Genomic DNA, 25,583 nt, shown 5'->3' with positions numbered 1-25,583 from the left:
TTGACCATTTAAAGGGCTGACCTTTTTGTAATATAGAAACTTAAACAGATTCCACGTCTCTTTTATGGCTGAACCACTCTTTCCAACTTGTTTTTTATATTTTATTTTTTTTAGGTATGAAAGGCTTTAGATCAGATACTGTGAACCTTATAACACTAAAGGGAGCTTAATTAAAGTCAGTGGAAAATGCACAGTAAAAGAAAATAAAAGCAGCAAGTAACAGAACTCACACAGATTAGATCTAGAAGCCCATCTGGGATAAACCCAGGAGGCATAATGCCTTCCAGAGCATATATCAGATCAAGGGAGAGAGAATTAAAAGTTGAATCTAAGTTAAAAAAAGGAATACCTCATGATAAATATTGCTAACTCCAATTTTACATTCAGAAAAATCCTAAAAATCTAGAGCTCCAACAGGGTCAAATCCCTTTTCTTTTTTCATTTATTTAAACTAGATTTTAGTGATCCTGTGGCATGTCATGGGGCAGGCCTGCTAGGAAGCCTTTTGCAAGTGGACATGGGTGCTTGGTTTCTGGATGGAAGGGTGGTTTGAAGCAGAAATCCCTATGTGGTATTTACCACCCAAGTATGAGCTTCTGTGAGCAAAGCCAGGAGAATTCCTGGGCACTTAGGATATCTTAGGTCTATAGCAGTTGCAGAGTTTTTAGGTCACTGTCTTCTTTTCTGTCTCTAAAGGTCTCTGCTCACCTTATTATTCAACTCTCTTACTTTTCATGATTTGAGTCTTTGATGATGTGACATGGGGTGAGGACCAATGTCAATAAAAAGAAGGGAGGGGAACATCACACACCAGAACTTGTTGGGGGTGGGGGGGTAGGGGAGGGATAACAGGTGGTGGGGGGATTCAGGAGGGATAACAGTAGAAAAAATGCGTAATGTAGATGACAGGGAAATGGATGCAGCAAAACACCATGGCATGTGTGTTCCTATGTAACAACCCTGCATGATCTACACATGCACCCCAGAACTTAAAGTATAATAATAAAAAAGAAACTAAAGTAATTAGATCCAACAAGATCTTCAACATTTTAAAATGTTTCCTGCAATCTCTAATTATGTTTGCCATTTGTTGATCATACGTGTTTCAAGATCTAGGTTATAAAAAAAATCAGACATTTTTCAAGTGGCCATTTGGCTGTTCAGAGTTCTGCTAGAAATCCCTACAGATTTCTGTGCAAGTTACATAGGTTGCTGTGGGAATATCTTGAGCTTGCTGTCCTTTCAGTAGCATAGCAACAATTCCAGGCATGACTGTTCCTCAGCAGGCTCAGCAAAACAGCATGTTTACTACTTTCCTATAAAGCAGGAGAGACTGAGCCAGAGTCTGACTAAGGCCTGGCCTTGACCAATTATGCTAGTGGTACTGCGAATAGCATATAGGGCAACTACACCGTGCTTTGAAGCACTCCTCTGTCACTGCCTTAATATGAGAAGTGTGTTTAAGGGTTCTTATTATGATTTATTTTCACAATCATGAAATATACATTGTGATATTGAGATAAATGGGGCTTCTTATATTTCACTTAATTTCAAAGGTTGTGAAAAAACAGTAGTCTCATCAATGATTAACTGCAGACTGATCCAAGATGGCTGAATAGGAACAGCTCTGGATTGCAGTTCCCAGCAAAAACGCAGACGGTGAGTGATCACCACATTTCCAAATGAATTTCTACTGCCCACAGACCACAGAGATTCCTGGGCTGAAAAGTGCCACCTCGGGCGCCATTTCAACTGATGACTGGAATGCCTGGGAGACAGAGTCACCTGTTCAACTGAATAAAGGGGGCTGAAACAGGGAGCCAGGTGATCTGGCTCAGCAGGTCCCACCCCATAAAGACCAGCAGTCTGAAACGCTCTGGATTGAGAGTTTCACATCAAGCACAGCTCGACATGGGACAGTCCAGCCCTGTGAGGGGAAAGGCATCTGCCATTATTGAGGCAGTCCACCACTACTGAGACAGTCCACCATTACTGAGGCAGTCCACTATTACTGAGGCAATCTGCCATTACTAAGGCAGCCCGACATTACTGAGGAAGTCCGCAATTACAGCAACAGTCTGGCATTACTGAGGCAGACTGCCATTACCGAGGCAGTTCTAACTATACCCATATAAACAAAAATACAAGGAAGTTCACACAGCAGCTGGGCAGAGCCCACAGCAGCTCAGCAACACCTCTGCTGGCGGACTGTGACTAAGCTAACTCCTCACTGGGAAGGGCATCTCTGAAAAAAGGCAGCAGAATGACAGGAAGTCATAAATAAAGCCCCACCTTCCCCTGACAGAGCACCTGTGTTCCTCTACAGCAGACTTAAACAAACCTGCCCAACAGCTCTGAACAGAACAATGGAGCTCACAGTTCAGCACCTGAGCTCCTATAAGGGACAGACTATCTCCTCAAGCAGCTCCCCAACCCCCACATAATGAAAGAGGCACCTCATAAAGGAGAGCTAAGGCAGACAGCTGTAGGGTATCCTTCTGGGACAAAGATAACAGAAAAAGAAACTGGCAGCAACCCCTACTGTTCTTCAGGCACTGCAGGTGATCCCCAGGCAAGCAGGGTCTGGAGTGGACCTCCAGCAGTCCTACAGCAAGGGGGCCTGACTGTTAGAAGGAAAACTAAGAAACAGAAAGAAATAACTTCATCAGCAACAAAACGGAGGTCCACTCAGAGATCCCATCTGAAAGTCACCAACCACAAAGATCACAGGTAGATAAATCCACAAATAGGGAAAGAAGCCAGTGCAAACAGGATGAAAATACCCAAAATCAGAATGCCTCTCCTCCTCCAATTGGTCACAACTCCTCACCAGCAAGGGACTAAGACTGGGTGGAGAATGAGTCTAATGCACTGACAGAAACAGGGTTCAGAAGGTGGCTAATAATGAACTTCTCTGAGCTAAAAGAACATGTTCTAACCCAATGTAAAGAAGCTAAGAACCTTGAAAACAGGTTTGACAAAATGCTAATGAGAATAGACAGCTTAGAGAAGAATGTATATGAATTGATAGAGCTGAAAAACACAACACGAGAACTTCATGAAGCATACACAAGTTTCAATAGCCAAATCAACCAAGCAGAAGAAAAGATATCAGAGATTGAAGATCAATTCAATGAAATAAAATGAGAAGGCAAGATCAGAGAAAAAAGAGTAAAAAGAAATGAGCAAAGCCTCCAAGAAATATGGGATTATGTGAAAAGACCTAATACTGCCTTTGATAGGTGTACCTGAATGTGACAGAGAGAATGAATCCAAGCTGGAAAACATTCTTCAGGACATTATCCAGGAGAACTTCTCAACCTAGCAGGTCAGGCCAATATTCAAGTCCAGGAAATACAGAGAACACCACAAAGACATTCCTCAAGAGTAGCAACCCCAAGGCACATAATCGTCAGATACACCAGGGTTGAGATGAAGGAAAAAATGCTAAGGGCAGCCAGAGAGAAAGGTTGGATCACCCACAAAGAGAAGCCAATCAGACTCACAGCAGATCTCTCAGCAGAAACCCATAAGCCAGAAGAGAGTGGGAGTCAATATTTAACATCCTTAAAGAAAAGAACTTTCAACCTAGAATTTCATATCCAGCCAAACTAAGCTTCATAAGTGAGAGAAACAAAATCCTTTTTGAGCAACCAATTGCTCAGAGATTTCATCACCATCAGGCCTGCTTTACAAGAGCCCTGAAAGAAACACTAAACATAGAAAGGAACAACCATTACCAGCCACTCCAAAAACATACCATATGGTAAAGAGCATTGACACAATGAAGAAACTGTGTCAACTAATGAGCAAAAAAATCAGCTAGCATCAAAATGGCAGGATCAAATTCACACATAACAATATTAACCTTAAATGTAAATGGGCTAAATGCTCCAGTCAAAAGACACAGATGGGCAAATTGTGTAAAAAGTCAAAACCCGTTTGTGTGCTGTATCCAGGAAACCCATCTCACATTCAAGGATACACATAGGCTCAAAATGAAGGGATAAAGGATAATCTACCAAGCAAATGGAAAGAAAAAAAAAAGCAGGAGTTGCAATCCTAGTCTCTGATAAAATAGGCTTTAAAACAACAAAGATCAAAAGAGACAAAGAAGGGCATTACATAATGATAAAAGGATCAATGCAATATGAAAAGCAACAATTCTAAATATATATTCACCCAATACAGGAGCACCCAGATGCATAAAGAAAGTTCTTAATGACTTACAAAGAGCCTTAGACTCCCACACAATAATAGTGGGAGACTTTAACACTCCACTATCAACATTAGACAGATCAACGAGACATAATATTAACAAGGATATCCAGGACTTGAACTCAGACCTGGACCAAGCCAAGCCTAATAGACATTTACAGCACTCTCTACCCCAAATTCACAGAATATACACTCTTCTTAGCACCACCTCACACCTACTCTAAAATTGACCACATAATTGGAAGTAAATCATTCCTCAGCAAAAGCAAAATATGGAAGTCATAACAGTCTCTCAGATCACAGTGCAATCAAATTAGAACTCAGAATTCAGAAACTAACTCAGAACTGCACAACTTCATGGAAACTGAACAACTGGCTCTTGAATGTTGACTGGAAAAAGAATGAAATGAAGGCAGAAATAAAGATCTTCAAAACCAATGAGAATGAAGACACAACATGCCAGAATCTCTAGGACACATTTAAAGAAGTGTCTAGAGGAAAATTTATAGCAATAAATACCCACATGAGAAGCAAGGAAAGATCTAAAATCGACACCCTATCATCAAAATTGAAAGAACTAGAGGAGCAAGATAAAAAAACTCAAAAGCTAGCAGAAGACAAGAACTAACTAAGATCAGGAAACTGAAGTAGATAGAGACACACACAAAAAAAAAAAACCTTCAAAAAAATTAAGAAATTCAGGAGCTGGTTTTTTGTAAACATCAACAAAATAGACAGACCACTAGCCAGATGAATAAAAAAGAAAAGACAGAAGAATCAAATCAATGCATTAAAAAATGATAAAGGGGATATCACCACAGATTCCACAGAAATACAAACCACCATCAGAGATTACTATGAACAACTCTATGCACATAAGCCAGTAAACCTGGAAGATATGGATAAATCCCTTTACACTTGCACCCTACATAGCCTAAACCAGGAAGAAGTTGAAATCCTGAATAGACCAATAACAAGGGCTGAAGTTGAGGCAGCAATTAATAGCCTACCAATCAAAAAAAGCCCAGTTCCAAATGGGTTCACAGCCAAATTCTATAAGACATACAAAGAGGATCTGGTCCCACTCCTTCTGAAACTATTCCAAACAATCCAAAAAGATGTAATACTCCCCAAATCATTTTATGAGACCAACATCATCCTGATACCAAAACCTGGCAGAGACTCAACAAAAAAAGAAAACTTCAGGCCAATATCCATGAAGAACATAGATGCAAAAATCTTCAATAAAATACTCACAAACTGATTTCAATAGCACATCAAAAGGCTTATCCATCACGATCAAGTAGGCTTCATCCTGCGGATGCAAGACTGGTTCAATATATGCAAATCTAGAAACATAATCCACCACATAAACGGAACCAAAGACAAAAACCACATGATTATCTCAATAGATGCAGAGAAGGCCTTTGACAAAATTCAGTAGCCCTTTATGCTAAAAAATCTCAATAAACTAGGTATCGATGGAACATATCTAAAAATAATAAAAGCTGTTTACAACAAACCAACAGCCAATATCATATGAAATGGGCAAAAAGTGGAAGCATTCCCTTTGAAATCTAGCACTAGATAAGGATGCCCTCTCTTACCACTCCTATTCAGTATAGTGTTGGAAGTTCTAACCAGAGCTATCAGGCAAGAAAAAGAAGTAAAGGGTATTCAATTAGGAAAGGAGGAAGTCAAATTGCCTCTATTTGCAGATGAAATGATTGTATATTTAGAAGACCCTATTGTCTCAGCCCAAAATCTCCTTAAACTCATAAGCAACTTCAGCAAAGTCTCAGGATACAAAATCAATGTGCAAAAGTCACAAGCATTCCTATGCACTAATAACAGACTTAAAGAGAGCCAAATCAAGAAAGAACTGCCATTCACAATGGCTACAAACAGAATAAAATACCTAGGAGTACAACTGACAAAGGATGTAAAGGACCTCTTCAAGGAGAACTACAAACCACTGCTCAACAAAATAAGAGAGGACAGAAATAGATGGAGAAACATTCCATGCTCGTGGTTAGGAAGAATCAATATTGTGAAAATGGCCATACTGCCCAAAGTCATTTATAGATTCAGTGCTATCCCCATCAACCTACCAATGGCCTACTTCACAGAACTGGAAAAAACCACCTTAAACATTATATGGAACCAAAAGAGAGCCCGCATAGCCAAGTCAACTCTAAGCAAAAAGAACAAAGCTGCAGGCATCAGGCTACCTGACTTCAAACTATACTACAAGGCTACAGTAATCAAAACAGCATGGTACCTGTACCAAAAGAGAGATATAGATCAATGGAACAGAACAGAGGCCTTGAGGCAATGCCACACATCCAAAGCCATCTGATCTTTGACAAACCTTACAAAAACAAGCAGTGGGGAAAGGATTCCCTGTTTATTAAATGGTGTTGGGAAAACTGGCTAGCTATGTGCAGAAAGCAGAAACTGGACCCCTTCCGGACACCTTACACTAAAATTAACTCCAGATGGATTAAAGACTTAAACATAAGACCTAACGCCATAAAAACCTTAGAAGAAAACCTAAGCAATACCATTAAGGACATAGGCATAGGCAAGGACTTCATGACTAAAACACCAAAAGCATTGGCAACAAAAACCAAAATAGACAAATGGGACCTAATTAAACTCCAGAGCTTCTGCACAGCAAAAGAAACAATCATTAGAGTGAACCAGCAACCAACAGAATGGGATAAAAAGTTTGCAATATATCCATCTGACAAAGGGCTAATATCCAAAATCTATAAAGAACTAAAACAGATTTACAAGAAACAAACACACCTATTCAAAATTGGGCAAATAATGTGAACAGACATTTTTCAAAAGAAAACATATTATGAGTCCAAAAAACATATGAAAAAATACGCATCATCACTTGTCATTAGAGACATGCAAATCAAAACTATATGGAGATACCATCTCATGCTATTTAGAATGGTGATCATTAAAAAATCTGTAGACAGCAGATGCTGGAGAGGATGTGGCAAAATAGAAATATTTTACACTGTTGGTGGGAGTGTAAATTAGTTCAACCATTGTGTAAGACAGTGTGGCAATTCCTCAATGATCTAGAAATAGAAATTCCATTTGACCCAGCAATTCTATTATAAATCGTTCTACTGTAAGGACACATGCACACGTATGTTCACTGCAGCACTGTTTGCAGTAGCAAAAACTTGGAACCAAACCAAATGCCCATTGATGACAGACTGGACAGAGAAAATGTGGCACATATACACCATGGAATATTTTGCAGCCATAAAAATCAATGATTTCGTGTCCTTTGTAGGGACATGGATGAACCTGCAAACCAACATTCTCAGCAAACTGACACAACAACAGAAAATCAAACACCACATGTTCTCACTCATAGGCAGGTGTTGAACAATGAGAACACATGGACACAGGGAGGGGAGCATCACACACTGAGGTATTTCAGGGGGACTAAGGAAGGAACAGTGTGGAGTAGGGAGTTGGGGAGGGATAACATGGGGAGAAATGCCAGATATCATTTATCGGGATGGAGGCAGCAAACCACATCGCCATGTATGTACCTATGCAACAATACTGCATGTTCTTCACATGTGCCCTAGAACCGGAGAGCTGCCCATTGGTGTGATCATCTGGATGTTACCTTGTTTAATTTGATTCCTTCCTCTAGACAGTGATCGTCTAAAAAAATCAAAACAGAATAATCTCCTGCCACAAAAACAACAAACAGCTAACATTTGCATATCCTTTCTATTTGCACAAACTTGACAAAGCATTTCTATAACATCCCATACTTATAAATATAATAAGCATTCAATGCTTACAAACCCTATGAGGTAATACTAGTATGCCCATTTTGCAGATGCAGTAACTGAGGCTCAGAGAAATTGACTATTTTATCAAAACCACAGAAAATGTTAGAGGTGTGATATGAACACAAGTCTACCTGACTGTAAACCTGTCCTATAAGTGGCATTCCCTATTTTCCCAGGAATTGGCTTGTCCTTGTATACCAAATGCCTAACAGGTCCGGACACTTTAAACTTAAAATAAATATCTTTGGACTGATCTGATTAAGCTGAACAAAGATATTCAGTTAGTCTGTTTATAGGATTATGGAAGACAAGAAGTTTCCATCTGTTTCTCCAGGCACTTTAAAATTATTTTTGGAATTCTTTTACAGAAATCAGAATTTCAGGAACTCAGTTTAAAACTCAAGAACCATATAGATCTGGTATGGACAACAGTCTTTCCTGGGGACTTAGCTCACATGGCCCACATGAAAAAGTGGCAAATGGGGGAAAGAAGGGACATTTTGATGAAGGATTTGAGTGAGGTGAGTAAGCAGGGAAAGGAAATGGATAAATTTGTTGCTGTCTCAGAGGTTAATGGAAAATATCCGCGCTCTGCTGAGCATAACTTGCTGTATAAAAAATGTAGCAAAGTTGCTTAACAAGGTCACTCAGCTCTGGGAAGATTTTTGATCTATGCTCAATCAAATCCTTTCACCTGTAGTGGCAGGTCAAACCTTGCACATGGAGTCAACCAAATTAGTCACCTGAAATTTAAGTGCTCAGATTGCACTTTCTTAGGATTTAGTTTCTTGTCACTGTCACCACCTGGGAATGACACTTCCTAATTGAGGGTATTCAGTAGTGCCCAGAGGCTTCTCTGCTGTAAACCCCAGAGGACACCTATTTACCTTATTTCTATTCAGGCTATTTGCTGAAGAAAGGCATTCATGTCAGCAGAAAAAGCCAACTTTGGGAAATAAGGAAGATTCCACCAACAAGGCATCAGTTATCACTGCATCCTTTTTTGCATAAACAAAAGCCAAACCACACCAAGCAAATTAAAAAGAAGACACTGAAAGCATAACTATAGGGTTGAGAAATTAAGACAGTGTTTTTGGTTTCAGCGGCCAACATGGAGCACCAGTGCTTTGGCTCAAGTCCGAGTCACTCGTTTAATGTTTCTATCCAGAGCACATATAAACAAAAAGAGGTATCAAAAACACCTATGCATAATGATGCTGGATTCCTTGAGGTCAGCCTCCTGAAGATACTTGAACTTTACTATTTTAAATATTATTGTAGTAAGCTATGATGGCATAACTTGCTCAATTCTGTTTCTAAGTGTATTACAGCACATTGACTACATATTACTGTGATGTAGCAAAAGACTTGTTTTCATAGGATTAGATCTGGTGACTTCAGGTGCAGCAGCAAAAATCTTCAAAAACTGTCACCACCATCTCGGCTGAAGTATTGAGTTTAATTATTATCTCTCACCTGAACTATAGAGATTGATTAACCGATCTTCTCAATTCTTATAACTGTGGACACCAATTATTTCTACTCATTGCTGAGATATGAATCACAACTTTACTCAAGATACTTTCCCTGAACATACAATTTTAATGTGTCTTTATTGCCTACAGAGTGAAATTTGAAAGTCTTAACCCAACACAGTCTTTCAATTTTTGATCTCATATATTCAACTATTCTGCAGTGGAACATAGCAGTTTTTTCTGTGTGCAATGTTTTTTTCTGTTTTGTCCATGCTTTTACTGTCTACTGAAATTCCTATCTTCCCTATGTGTAATTGTGAACTTTCTATCACAAAAGTGATTTTTTTTCCATGAAGTTTCTGATTTCTTTAAGGAGGGATATTTTCTTTCCTTTGCATGTCCCATGGGACTTAATATCTTTCTCATGGTAATTATCTTTATTTTTCTTTTTTGCCTTTTTAATCTAATTTATTATTTTTATAAATTTATATTATCTTCTAATTAGGTAAGTAGCATAAGATCAAGGTTATGTTTTACATTTGTCTTGCATGTAGAACCTCAGTTAACATTTATTGAATTGAATTGGACTCTTACTAATTATATTAATTTATTTTCACATTGCTATAAAGAACTACCTGAGACTGGGTAATTTATGAAGAAAAGAAGTTTAATTGACTCACAGTTCCACAGACTTAACAGAAAGCATTACGGGAGGTCTCAGAAAACTTACAGTCATGGCAGAAGGCAAAGGGGAAGTAAGGAGGTCTTACCATGGGGGTAGGAGAGGGAGAGAGAGAGAGGCAGGGGGTGGGGAAATTGCCACATCCTTTTAAACCATCAGATCTCATGAGAATTCACTCACTATCATGAGAACAACATGGGGGAAAATAGGCAAGGAAATTTCTTCTGCCAGATACCCTAAATCATCTCTCTCAAGTTCAAAGTTCCATAGAGCTCCAGGTCAGAGACAAAATGCCACCAGTCTCTTTACTAAAGCATAGCAAGGGTGAGCCCGGTGCAGTGGCCCATGCCTCCAGTCATCTCCCACCAGCCCTCCCTTGTCACATGGGGATTTCAAGTCAAGATGAGATGGGCGGCAACACAGAGCCACACCATATTAATCACCCTGATCCCTCCCAAATCCCATGTCCTTCTCACATTTAAAAACACAATATGCCTTTCTAACAGTCCCAAAGTATTAGCTCATTCTGGCCCTAACCCAAAAGTCCAAGTCCAAAGGCTCATCTGAGACAAGGCAAGTCCCCTCTGCCTATGAACCTGAAAAAACAAAAGCAAGCTAGTTATTTCCCAGATACAATGAGGGGTACAAACCTTGGATAAATGCTTCTTTCCAAATGGGAGAATTTGGCCAAAAAAAAGGGGTCTACAGGCATTCTGTAAGTCTAAAACTCAGGAGCACAGCTATTAAATCTTAAAGCTCTGAAATAATCTTGTTTGCCTCCATGTCTCACATCCAGAATATGCTGATGCAAAGGGTAGGCTCCCACAGCCTTGGGCAGCTCTGCATTTGTAGTTCTGCAGAGTACAGTCCCTGCAGCTACTTTCATGGACTGATGTTGAGTTCCTGTGGCTTTTCCAGGAGCATGGTATAAGCTATCAGTGGATTTACCAATCTAGGGTCTGAAGGAGAGTCACCCTCTTTTCATAGCTCCACTAGGCAGTGCCCCAGTGGGGACTGTGTGTGGCCTCCAACACCATATTTCTCCATCGCATTGCCCTTTAGAGGTTCTCCATGAAGAGCCTGCTCCTGCGGCAGACTTCTGCCTGAGGATCCAGGCATTTTCATACATCCTCTGAAATCTAAGTGGAGGCTCCCAAAGCTCAACTCTTGTCTTCTGTGCACCTACAGGCCCAACACCATGTGGAAAATACCACAGCATGGGGCTTGCACCCTCTGACACAATGTCTTGAGTTGTACATTGGGCCCTTTTAGCCACAGCTGGAGCTGGAGTTACTGATATGTAGAACACCCTGTCTCAAGGATGTACAGAGCAGTAGGGCTCTGGGCCTCACACCAAACCATTTTTTCCTCGTAGGCCTCTGGGCCTCTGATAGGAGAGGATGCTCTGATCATCTCTGAAATGGCCTAGAGGCACTTTTCCCATTGTCTTGGCTATTAACATTTGGCTTCTCTTGTGCACATTTCTGCAGCTGTTGGCTTGACTTTCTCCCTGGAAAATAGGTTTTTCTTCTTTACCATATGATCAGACTGCAAATTTCCCGAACTTTTATGCTCTGCCTCTTTTAAACATAAGTTCCCATTTCAGGCCATCTCTTTGGAATGCCTGTGACTGTATGCATTGAGAAACAGCCAGGTCAAGTCTTGAATGCTTTGTTGCTTAGAAATTTCTTCTACCAGATACTCTAAATCATCTCTCTCAAGTTCAAAGTTCCACAGAGCTCTAGGGCAGGGATAAAATGCCCCCAGTCTCTTTGCTAAAGCACAGCAAGGGTGGGCCATAAGGTGCAGTGGCTCATTGCTGTAATCCCAGCACTTTGGGAGGCCAGGGAGGGTGGATCACCTGAGATCAGGAGTTAGAGACCAGCCTGGCCAAAATGGCAAAACCCTGTCTCTACTAAAAATGCAAAAATTAGCCGGGTATAATGGTGTATGCCCATACTCCCAGCTATTTGGGAAGCTGAGTTAAGAGTATTGCTTGAACCTGGGAGGTGGAGGTTGCAGTGAGCAGAGGTGGCACCACTTCACTCTACCCTGAGTGAAAGAGTAAGACTCCATCTCAAGAAAAAGAATAGCATAACAAGGATGACCTTGTAACTTTGGCTCAGTTCTCAGTAAGTTCCTCATCTCCATCCACCTCAGCCGGGACTTCATTGTTCATATCACTATCAGCATTTTAGTCAAAACCATTCAAAAAGCCTCTAGGAAGTTCCAAGCTTTCCTACATCTTCCCATCTTCTTCTGAGCCCTCCAAACTGTTCCAACCTCTACCTGTTAACCAGTTCCAAAGTCACTTCCACATTTTCGGGTATCTTTACAGCAGTGCCCCACTCTCTTGGTACCAATTTCTGAATTAGTTTCACACTGATATAAAGAACTGCCTGAGACTGGGTAATGACTCAGTTTTACAGGATTAACAGGAAGCATGACTGGGGGGGGCCTCAGAAAACTTAAAATCATATTAGAAGGTAAAAAGGAAACAAACACTTCTTACCATGGTGGCAGAAAGAGAGAGAGCAAGAATGAGAAACTGCCACATACTTTTAAACCATCAGATCTCATGAGAACTCACTTACTATCATGAGAACAGCATGGGGGAAACTCCCCATAATCCAATCACCTCCCACCAAGTCCCTCTATCAACACATAGGGATTAAAATTTGCAATACAATTTGGATGGGGACACAGAATCAAAACACATCATAGGCCATTTTAATTTCTTCTAGATTTCCTCTTGTTTCATTCTTACCTAGAAAATAGAAAGTGTCATCGTCACGATCTAGGACTTGCAAACTTCAAATAGTATTTGAAATACTGATGTCTATTGAATGTGATCCATTTCTAATGTTGAAAGGAAGTGGGTTAAAACTCATGGGGGAGGGTAATATTTTTGCCTGAAATTCCCTCTACTTTCAATTCTCTTTGTCATTAGAGGAATTAGCTGTCTGCAGCATTTAATTACTTACAGCACTCCAAACTACTTGGCATTGTACAAAACTAGTTAAACACTGTTTTGTTGAAGATGATAAGTAGAGCTCATTTTCATGTAATTTTGTATACATGTGGTCTGGCAAGGACTAGAGAATGGAGATTATACCCAGTAGCCTTTTTACATTTAATTGTTTGTTGTTTTAATTCTCAGTGTTCTCTTCTGGCATTTCAAGTACTCCAGAGACTAAACTGACACCTATGAATTACAATGTTTTGTAACAACATTGAAATTTGACTTAATAATAGTAGCATCTCAAGACTAATTGCACAGGAGAGGGGACTCAAGATGGCGCTGTGAGAACAACCCAGGATTGGAGCCCGCGTTGAATTCGCAAATGGTGAGTCAGTGCTGCATTTCCAGACTGATCTTTGTTGCCCACAGAACGGGGAAACTCCCAAGTATAAAAAGACACTGGACGCCAGGCAGTAGGTCTGCCTGGCGAAGCCGGCAGCCGGGGCGGCGGCGGCCGGCCCTACCCAGCAATCCCCACAGGGCGCGCTTGTCCGGGTGCCTTGTTGAACCGGCAACCTGAGACTTGAGAGGGCTGGACTCGAGACTGAACGAGACTTGCACAGTAGCCCAGCCCAGGGGATTGCAGGGACAGATCGCTTGGGATACCCAGTGGGATGAACAAAACCGTGATTTCAAACTATCCCGGGCAGACGGTCCGAGACGCTCTGTGGGGGAGGGGCGTCCACCACTACGGAGGCAACCTGCCCCAACTGATATACACGCCCACTGCTGAGGCAGCCAGCCGTTGCCGAGGCAACCTGCCCCAACTGAGATACACGCCCACTGCTGACGCAGCCAGCCGTTGCCGAGGCAACCCGTCCCTACTGAGATACACGCCCACTGCTGACGCAGCCTGCCGTTGCTGAGGCAACACGCTACAACGAAGAGACTCCGCCGCAGGGCATGGTGGAGACCACAGCAGAGCCGGCAGGAACAGCGCGAATCACACAACAGCAGGGCAGAGCCTCGGCAGCCAAACAGTGGCTAGTCTGCCTTCTAGCTGGGCAGGACACCTGATCGGACATCCAAAAATAAAGCCCAAACCCCTCAACACAGAGCATTTGAGAAAAAAAAAAAGGGTTGTTTAATGAGCTGTGTTGCAGCAGAATCAAACATAGCAGCCTAACAGCCCTGAATGAACAACAGAGTGCACAGCTCAGCAATTAAACCCCTATAAAGTACAAACTGTCTCCTCAAGCAGCTCCCTGACCCCTCTATATCCAAAAGAATGTCATTAGGCAGGCATCATCCTGGGACAAAGAGAGCAGAAAAAGAAACTGGTAGCATCCCTCGCTGTGCCACGGCTACTAGAGGTGCACCCCAGACAAGCAGGGTCTGGAGCGGACCTCAACAGTCGTACAGCGAAGGGGCTAGACTGGTAGAAGGAAAATCAAGCAACAGAAATACTTCATCATCAACATTCTGGGTGTCCACTCAGAGACCCAAACGAAAAGTCAGCAACTACGCAGACGACCAGCGGACAAATCCACAAAGATGGGAAGAAACCAGGGCAAAAAGGAGGAAAACACCCGAAACCAGAACACATCGCCTCCTAGAAAGGACCAAAACTCCTCACCAGCAAGGGAACAAAGCTGGACGGAGAATGACTGTGACGAAATGACAGAATTAGACTTCAGAAGATGGATAATGAGAAACTTCTGTGAACTAAAAGATCATGTATTAAATCAATGCAAAGAAACTAAGAACCTTGAAAAAAGATTTGAAAAAAGATTCGAGGAAATGATAACAAGAATGGATACCTTAGAGAGGAATATGAATGAATTAAAGGAGCTGAAAAACACAATACGAGAACTTCGCGAAGCAAACGCAAGTTTCAATAGCCGAATTGACCAAGCAGAAGAAAGAATATCTGAAGTCGAAGACCAACTCAATGAAATAAAACGAGAAACCAAGATCAGAGAAAAAAGCACAAAAAGGAATGAACAAAGTCTCCAAGAAATGTGGGACTATGTGAAAAGACCTAACCTACGTTTGATAGGTGTACCAGAAGGGGACAAAGAGAATGACTCCCAGCTGGAAAATACTTTTCAGGACATCATCCAGGAATATTTCCCCCACCTAGCAAGACAAGCCAACACTCAATTGCAGGAAATACAGAGAACACCACAAAGATATTCCGCAAGAAGAGCAACCCCAAGGCACATAATCGTCAGATTCAACAGGGTTGAAATAAAGGAGAGAATACTAAGGGCAGCCAGAGAGAAAGGTCGGGTCACCCACAAAGGGAAGCCCATCAGACTCACAGCAGATCTCTCGGCAGAAACACTACAAGCCAGAAGAGAGTGGGGGCCAATATTCAACATTCTTAAAGAAAAGAACTTTCAACCCAGAATTTCATATCCAGCCAAACTGAGCTTCAGAAGTGAAGGAAGAATAAAATCCTTTGCGAACAAGCAAGTACTCAGAGATTTTGTCACCACCAGGCCTGCTTTACAAGAGCTCCTAAAAGAGGCACTACACATAGAAAGGATCAATCAGTACCAGCCATTCCAAAATCACACTGAATGCTAAAGAGCTTCAACATAATGAAGAATCTACAAAAACTAACAGGCAAAACAGCCACTTAGAATCAAAATGGCAGTATCAAATTCACACATAACAATATTAACCCTAAATGTAAATGGACTAAACGCACCAATCAAAAGACACAGACTGGCAAATTGGATAAAAATCCAAAACCCATCAGTGTGCTGTATCCAGGAAACCCATCTCACATGCAAGGATACACAAAGGCTCAAAATAAAGGGATGGAGGAAGATTTACCAAGCTAACGGAAAGCAAAAAAAAGCAGGAGTTGCAATTCTCATCTCTGATAAAATAGACTTTAAAGCAACAAAGATCAAAAGAGACAAAGAAGGCCATTACATAATGGTAAAAGGATCGATACAACAAGAAGAGCTAACGATCCTAAACATATATGGACCCAACACAGGAGCACCCAGATACATAAGGCAAGTTCTTAATGACTTACAGAAGGACTTAGACTCCCACACAATAATAGTGGGAGACTTTAACACTCCACTGTCAATACTAGACAGATCAACCAGACAGAAAATCAACAAGGATACCCAGGGCTTGAACTCAGACCTGGAGCAAGCAAACCTGGTGGACATTTACAGAACTCTCCACCCCAAATCCACAGAATACACATTCTTCTCAGCACCACATCACACCTACTCTAAAATTGACCACATAATTGGAAGTAAAGCACTGCTCAACAAATGCAAAACAACTGAAATCATAACAAACAGCCTCTCAGACCATAGTGCAATCAAGTTAGAACTCAGAATTCAGAAACCGACCCAGAACCGCACAGCTTCATGGAAACTGAACAACTGGCTCTTGAATGTTGACTGGGTAAACAACGAAATGAAGGCAGAAATAAAGAAGTTCTTCGAAACCAATGAGAACGAAGACACAACGTGCCAGAACCTCTGGGACACATTTAAAGCAGTCTCTAGAGGAAAGTATATAGCAATAAGTGCCCATATGAGGAGAATGGAGAGATCCAAAATTGACACCCTATCGTCAAAATTGAAAGAGCTAGAGGAGCAAGATCAAAAAAACTCAAAACCCAGCAGAAGACAAGAAATTACTAAGATCAGAGCTGAGCTGAAGGAGATTGAGACACGAAAAACCCTTCAAAAAATCAATAAATCCAAGAGCTGGTTTTTTGAAAAGATCAACAAAATAGACAGACCACTAGCCAGATTGATTAAAAATAAAAGAGACAACAACCAAATAGATGTAATAAAAAATGATAAAGGGGAAATCACCACAGATTCCACAGAAATTCAAACCATCATCAGAGAATATTACAAACAACTCTATGCACATAAACTAGTAAACCTGGAAGAAATGGATAAATTCCTGAACTCCTGTGTCCTCCCAAGCCTAAACCAGGAGGAAGCTGAAACTATGAATAGATCAATAACAAGGTCTGAAGTTGAGGCAGCAATTAAGAGCCTACCTCACAAAAAAAGCCCAGGTCCAGATGGGTTCACAGCCGAATTCTACCAGACACACAAGGAGGAGCTGGTACCATTCCTTCTAAAACTATTTCAAACAATCCAAAAAGAGGGAATCCTTCCCAAATCATTTTATGAGACCAACATCATCCTGATACCAAAACCCGGCAGAGACCCAACGAGTAAAGAAAACTTCAGGCCAATACCCATGATGAACATAGATGCAAAAATCTTCAATAAAATATTGGCAAGCCGATTGCAACAGCAAATCAAAAAACTTATTCATCATGATCAAGTAGGATTCATCCCAGGGATGCAAGGCTGGTTCAACATACGCAAGTCTATCAACGTAATTCACCACATAAACAGAACCAAAAACAAAAACCACATGATTATCTCAATTGACGCAGAGAAGGCATTTGACAAAATTCAACAGCCCTTTATGCTAAAAACCCTCAATAAATTCGGTATCGATGGAACGTATCTCAAAGTAATAAAAGCTATTTATGACAAACCAACAGCCAATATCATACTGAATGGGCAAAAACTGGAAGCATTCCCTTTGAAATCTGGCACTAGACAAGGATGCCCTCTCTCACCACTCCTATTCAATATAGTACTGGAAGTTCTAGCCAGAGCAATCAGGCAAGAAAAAGAAATAAAGGGTATTCAAATAGGAAAGGTGGAAGCCAAATTGTCTCTATTTGCAGACGACATGATAGTATACCTAGAAGACCCCATCGCCTTAGCCCAAAAACTCCTGAAACTGACAAACAACTTCAGCAAAGTCTCAGGATATAAAATCAATGTGCAAAAATCACAAGCATTCGTCTACACCAATAACAGACTTAAAGAAAGCCAAATCAAGAGCGAACTGCCATTCGCAATTGCTACAAAAAGAATAAAATACCTTGGAATACAACTCACAAGGAACGTAAGGGACCTCTTCAAGGAGAACTACAAACCACTGCTCAACAAAATCAGAGAGGACACAAACAGATGGAGAAACATTCCATGTTCATGGTTAGGAAGAATTAATATCGTGAAAATGGCTATACTGCCCAAAGTAATTTACAGAATCAACGCTATCCCCATCAAGCTACCATTGACTTTCTTCACAGAACTGGAAAAAACCACCATGAACTTCATATGGAACCAAAAGAGAGCCCGCATAGCCAAGTCAATTCTAAGCAAAAAGAACACAGCGGGGGGCATCACACTACCGGATTTCAAACTATACTACAAGGCTACAGTAATCAAAACAGCATGGTACTCGTACCAAAACAGAGATATAGACCAATGGAACAAAACAGAGGCACCGGAGGCAACACAACATACATACAACTATACAATCCTTGATAAACCTGACAAAAACAAGCAATGGGGCAAGGATTCCATGTTTAACAAATGGTGTTGGGAAAACTGGCTAGCCATGTGCAGAAAGCAGAAACTGGACCCCTTCCTGACACCTTACACTAAAATTAACTCCAGATGGATTAAAGACTTAAACATAAGACCTGGCACCATAAAAACCCTAGAAGGAAATCTAGGCAAAACTATCCAGGACATAGGAGTAGGCAAGGACTTCATGAACAAAACACCAAGAGCATTGGCAACAAAAGCCAAAATAGACAAATGGGACCTAATGAAACTCCACAGCTTCTGCACGGCAAAAGAAACAGTCACTAGAGTGGATCGGCAACCAACAGAATGGGAAAAAATTTTCGCAGTCTACCCATCTGACAAAGGGCTGATATCCAGAATTTACAAACAACTCAAGCAGATTTACAGGAAAAAAAACAAACAAGCCCATTCAAAAGTGGGCAAAGGATATGAATAGATACTTTACGAAAGAAGACATATATGAGGCCAACAATCATATGAAAAAATGCTCGTCGTCACTGGTCATCAGAGAGATGCAAATCAAAACCACACTGAGATACCATCTCACGCCAGTTAGAATGGCGATCATTAAAAAATCTGGAGACAACAGATGCTGGAGAGGATGTGGAGAAAAAGGAACACTTTTACACTGTTGGTGGGAGTGTAAATTAGTTCAACCATTGTGGAAGACAGTGTGGCGATTCCTCAAGGCCTTAGAAATAGAAATTCCATTTGACCCAGCAATCCCATTACTGGGTATATATCCAAAAGACTATAAATCGTTCTACTATAAGGACTCATGTACACGAATATTCATTGCAGCACTGTTTACAATAGCAAAGACCTGGAATCAACCCAAATGCCCATTGATAATAGACTGGATTGGAAAAATGTGGCACATATACACCATGGAATATTATGCAGCAATCAGAAATGATGAGTTCGTGTCGTTTGTAGGTACATGGATGAATCTGGAAAACATCATCCTCAGCAAACTGACACAAGAACAGAAAATGAAACACCGCATATTCTCACTCATAGGTGGGTGATGAAAAATGAGAACACATGGACACAGGGAGGGGAGTACTAAACACTGGGGTCTATTGGGGGGAAAAGGGGAGGGCCAGTGGGAGGGGGAGGTGGGGAGGGATAGCCTGGGGAGAAATGCCAAATGTGGGTGAAGGGGAGAAGAAAAGCAAAGCACACTGCCATGTGTGTACCTACGCAACTGTCTTGCATGCTCTGCTCATGTACCCCAAAACCTATAATCCAATAAAAATAAATAAATAAATAAATAAATAAAAAAAGACTAATTGCACAAAAAATTTATCTGGGACTTATACTTTATTAAGGTCACATAGGACAGGTATGTGCTAATTGTTCATACAATTATGAACAATTTGAGAAAACATATTTAAAAAAACATTCAGGAGCTACAATGAAGTTTCAAGCAGAAACATAAATTAAAATTACTGTAAGTTCAAAACTACTATTCAAAATATCGTTCTGGCAGTTTAAAAATCACAATTTAAACTTTACATATGAACTCTTAAATATCTAATATTGTTTATTGTCTTGCACCTGTAAAGGCTCAATAACAACGAAGTAATAATTATACCAAATAATTAACTTCCTCAACTTCTCATGGATGATATCTTACTTTGCTACTTTTTTTTTTTTTTATATGGAGTCTCATTCTGTCACCCAATCTGGAATGCAGTGGCGTGAATTCAGCTCACTGCAATCTCCACCTTCCAAATTCAAGCAATTCTTCTGCCTCAGCCTCCCATGTACCTGAGATTACAGGCATGCATCACCATGCCCAGCTGATTTTTGTATTTTTAGTAGAGACAGTGTTTTCCTCATGTTGGTGAGGCTGGTCTCAAACATCTGACCTTAAGTGATCCACCCGCCTAGGCCTCCCAAAGTGCCATGATTACTGTCTTATTTCGCCACTTTTGTTAGTCTTTTAGGGCTATCTAGAAAAATTAAGTAATTTTAGAAAAAAATAGGGGAAAATCTTTTATTTTATTTTATTCTAGTATATTTTTACTTTCTGAGACAGAGTCTCACTCTGTCACCCAGGCTGGAGTGCAGTGGTGCAATCTCAGCTCACTGCAACCTCCACCTTCCCTGTTCAAGAAATTCTCCCACCACAGGCTTCCCAGTAGCTGGGATTACATGTACATGCCACCATACCCAGCTAATTTTTGTATTTTTAGTAGAGATGCATTTCACCATGTTGGCCAGGCTGGTCTTGAACTCCTGACCTCCCATGATCCGCCCACCTCGGTCTCCCAAAGTGCTGGAATTACAGGTGTGATCCACTGTGCCAGCAAAAAAATCTTTCATTTTTAGTCATAGACAAAATACCATTTTTTAGGACAGCAAATTCTCTGAACTGCAACTTGACAGCAGGTACCGATATCTATATTTATCTATCAATCTATATCTATATCTGTATCTATGCATCCATATCTAATCTATATCTATATATCTGTAATTTTACCACGGAGGAAAGGGTGTTTATATCTATTTCTGATGATATTAGAACATATGTATTTGCCAGCCCATTGCGGCTTTGAGGTGTCATAACAGACTTTTTGTAAGTATGATACATCTAGTTCTCCATTTCTGTTATGATTTTACTCTTTTTTGAATATAGTAGCAAAATTAGTGACTTTTAAAATAAACACACACTAAATTTAGAATAACAAAATTTAGAATAATATGTCTCGAGCTACTTAAGAAATGTTTTTAAGATTTCCTGCAGGTACATTGTCCAGTAGCCAAGCTGAGCTGGTGTAACAGTCATCTCAGCACTATGCCAGATGCCATATAGCTGTCATCACTCACTCACAGCCATGTGGTGCTATCGTATGCAGAAGGTTCAGGATGATGTTCAGTGACATTGTTTGATTGTTTACATCAGAAACTGGATCCTAGATGAAGAATCAGTGAGTAGATATCACCAGAGAAGCCTATGTTTTAAAAAGGCAATAGGTTGCTGACACTGTCAAGGTGCTTTGTCTTAGCAAAATCTTAGCAGAAAAATATGAGACTGGGAAATCTGTAACATCTCTCAATATGTAGACTTTGCATGCAATGTGCTAGAGAAGGGTGTAACTGAAAATTGTAGGTAAATTCTGGCTGCTGCTCCACTATACCTTTTTATAACATAAAAATAAACATTTTTCAATATTTGCTTAAAATAAGCTACTTATTTTGATGTTGTAAAATGGCAAAATTTGTAATTGACAATGTTTTAATGTACTGGAAACTCTTAATTTTTACTTTCTTCTGAGAAAACTAATTTTTCTTTAAGCATTCCAAAAGTAACTTGGCTTTTTTATGATCCTAACCAACTTGTTAAGGGGAAAAAAAGCTAGCATCCTGGAGACAAGCATATCACAGCATGAAGAATGGGTAGACTGTTTACTTTGCTATGTTTTATTCACAGACATTTTATATAGACTCCCTGTGTCAGTCCTATGTTTACAAATTTGTGCTTGGCCTAATATTTTTGTCCAGGTCCTGGGAGGAAACAGATGACACTCCCTATAGGGATAATTGAAGAGAGTTTAAAGGGGGGGTTGTTTTAAAATTGGTGGTAACTTAATAAGAAATGGTGAGGCCCTCTGCTAATAGTAATCATGGAAAACTATCACCATTATTGGCCTGATGCAGCAAGGGAAGGCAGTATTTATTAGGATCCTGGGAGAACTTTGCTTTTGAGAAAAGAAAATTAAAACCCCAATTCACTATGCCAAAAAAAAAGGAAAAAATGAAGCTGAAAACTGAGTCATGCAAGAAACTGCCTTTCCTTTTGTTCCTAGCAGATAGCTACAGATAAAAGTTTAAATATCTCCACAAGTAGCTATTCTTTGTTCACCTTATAACGTAAGGTGCTGATAAAATGAGTACAAGGCAAACACATAATTGACTTCTCCTCTACCTGCTCCTTTTCTCTGATGACTTGTGATTATATAACTTTCCTCTTTCCCCTCCAGTTCACTTCTCCCCTTTAAATATTGAAGCCCTTGGAATCATCTTTGGAGAAAGGCACAAACCACAGACTGTTTGGTTCCATGTTCTTTTCTATGGGGTATATTCTTAAATTTGGCAAAATATACTTCTAAGTTGATGGATTCCTGTCTCAGACACTTTCTGGTTTGCAGTTCATAAAAAAGGACACCCAACAGAAGATAATTGTAGCTACTGCTAATCATGCTGGCTGAGAATGAGCCATGAGAATAAACACCGTCTTTCCACCAGCATTCCAACATCCTGCTGCTGCCTTCCACAGTCTGAATCCCACCAGAATCCAGAGACAAGAAAATTAGTTTCTGATCTTTAGGAGTCAACCTCCTGGAACATAGAACAGGGTACAAATAGGTAGCATGTGTATCTGCAAGGACCACGGGAAACGCCAGTATACCAATTATATCATCAAATATTTTGAATAATGGCAATCAATGTGCTCACTTATGTAAGTTGGTAAAAATTCTGACAGGATTGGAAAAATGTGGCACATATACACCATGGATTATTATGCAGCAATCAGAAATGATGAGTTTGTGTCGTTTGTAGGGACATGGATGAATCTGGAGAACATCATCCTCAGCAAACTGACACAAGAACAGAAAATGAAACACCGCATATTCTCACTCATAGGCGGGTGATGAAAAATGAGAACACATGGACACAGAAAGGGGAGTACTAAACACTGGGGTCTATAGGGGGAAAAGGGGAGGGCCAGCGGGAGGGGGAGGTGGGGAGGGATTGCCAGGGGAGAAATACCAAATGTGGGTGAAGGGGAAAAAGCAAACAAAACACACTGCCCTGTGTGTACCTATGCAACTGTATTGCATGCTCTGCACATATACCCCAAAACCTAAAATCCAATAAAAAATTAAAAAAAAAAAAATTCTGACAAAATCTCAGTACCTTAAAAATTTCAATTTTAAGAATGTAATATAAAGAATTCCATAAATATTCACAAAGACTAAGCTGCAAGAATGTTCTTCAAAAGTGTTTATAATAGTATCAAAATAGAAATAATCTAAATGCCCAAAAGCAAGAAATTGATTAAGAAAATTCTAGTTTATCAATACAATGAAGTAACATTAAGTCATATAAAATGACATTAAAGTAAATCTTGTGACATGGAATTACATTTCATCAAAACTTTTTATAAAATAGACTGATGGTATGACTTTTTTGTATATAAAGAAACAAACAATATTTATGTCTGCAAAGCAAAATGATTAGAAATATAGTCACCAAAAAGTTGTAATTTATTTTTTCCTTCTGGTAATTTATAGATTATTTCTTTTAAAGAAACAGTTTTATTTGGTCATAATTTCAATGTTTCTATGATAAATATATATTAATTTAGTAGTTCAAATCATGTTTTAAATTAGGTAAAATAAAGACTTCTGTTCAATCATATATATATATTAAACAAAATAAATGGAGATAATTTTTCTCCCACAGATAGATAAAATAAATATTCATTTAAAAGTCTTTTCTATTTAAAGTGGAACTCTTGAAAGATTTGTATACGGAACAAGTCAATTTTTCTTTAGTGTGAGAAATTAGGCCCACAAAGATGTCTGCTGGGATTTTAGGAATCAATAATTTATGCAAGAGTCAGGAGGATCGCTATAACTAACACAGCATTATTATCGATGGGGCTTTCAGAGCAGGGCTTAGATGCAGAAGACAGCCTTGTCTGTTTCAGCTGGCACCAGGCATCCCCCTCAGGCTCTGTCCCTGTGCGGTGAGGAGAAGCAGAGCAGATGTGTGCTCTTAGCAGGGGAGGCACTCACAGGAAGAATGAGTTGGTGAGTTGTGCAGGCCAAGGTCCTTGTCTAAACTCAGCAGGTACAAGAGTCATTTCTCCTTCTCACAGAATGGAGAAATTCTAGTAAAAGACCTACTTGGAAAGAAACCTGCTTAATACATCACACATATCTAAAAAATTAATATATTATCACTTATGAGTTATTATAGTTTCATTGACATCAAGTTAATAGTAATGACTTTGAAATTAATTCAGCAGACATTATAACTCCTACTCAGAGCCAGTGATACAGAATATTTTCTTGACCCCTTGGGACTTGCAACATGAGTGATTTGTTTACTCAGCCTGCCCAGCTCAGCCCCTCACAGGAAAGAGTGTGTGAGTAAATGAGCACAGAAACTGGAGCAAGCAAATGTAGGAACTGGCTGCTTTGGCACCAGGGGGAGCAAACTTCACTCATGCAGGTCCACTAAGCTCCACTCCTTGCAGGAGGGAGCAAGCAGGATAGTGAGTGCAGGAACCAGAGTGAGCAAGTGCAGGAACTGATTACTTTGGTGCTGGCAGAAGCAAACTCCATGCCAGCCTGCAGCAGAATCCAGGTGGGGTGCCTGTGACCCCAAAGCCCCAGAGGGCATGTTACAGTGCTCTCTTAGCTCTGCCATCTGCAGACAGCAATGTGTTAGCAGTTCAGTGCCCTTTTCCTCATCATGTGAGGTGGCTGCCTTTTGCCAGCTAGGGAAAAGGGCCAGTGTGACAGCCTTTTTGCATGCCCACACCCCGTGCATCCCAAATTATTGTCTGGTGCCCAGGTGGAATGAGGTCATGTGGATTAATTGAAGGATGCTGAATGTGGAGAATTTTGTTGAGTGATGAAAACACCTCTCAATGGAGAGGAGAGCTGGAATGGGGATGGTAAGCTCAGGTTGCTCTCCTGAAGTCAAGCCACCTCTCTGCTTCTCTCTTCTGAAGTCAAGTTGTCTCATCCAGCCACCATTTCAAAGTTACCTCTCCCCAACATCCAACCACTTTTTCCCGATGTCCAGCCATTTATTCTCTCTGCCGACTGAGTCTGAGGTCTTTATAGGCACAGGATGGGGGTGGGGTAGGCCATAGGTAGTTTTGAAAAAGGCAACATTCGATTGGTAAAAAGACATTTTTAGAAAGGATCAATT

Source organism: Callithrix jacchus, chromosome 3, assembly GCF_049354715.1.
Source record: "Callithrix jacchus isolate 240 chromosome 3, calJac240_pri, whole genome shotgun sequence".
Classification (NCBI taxonomy): domain Eukaryota; kingdom Metazoa; phylum Chordata; class Mammalia; order Primates; family Cebidae; genus Callithrix; species Callithrix jacchus.
Note: the sequence above shows the minus strand (reverse complement) of the source record.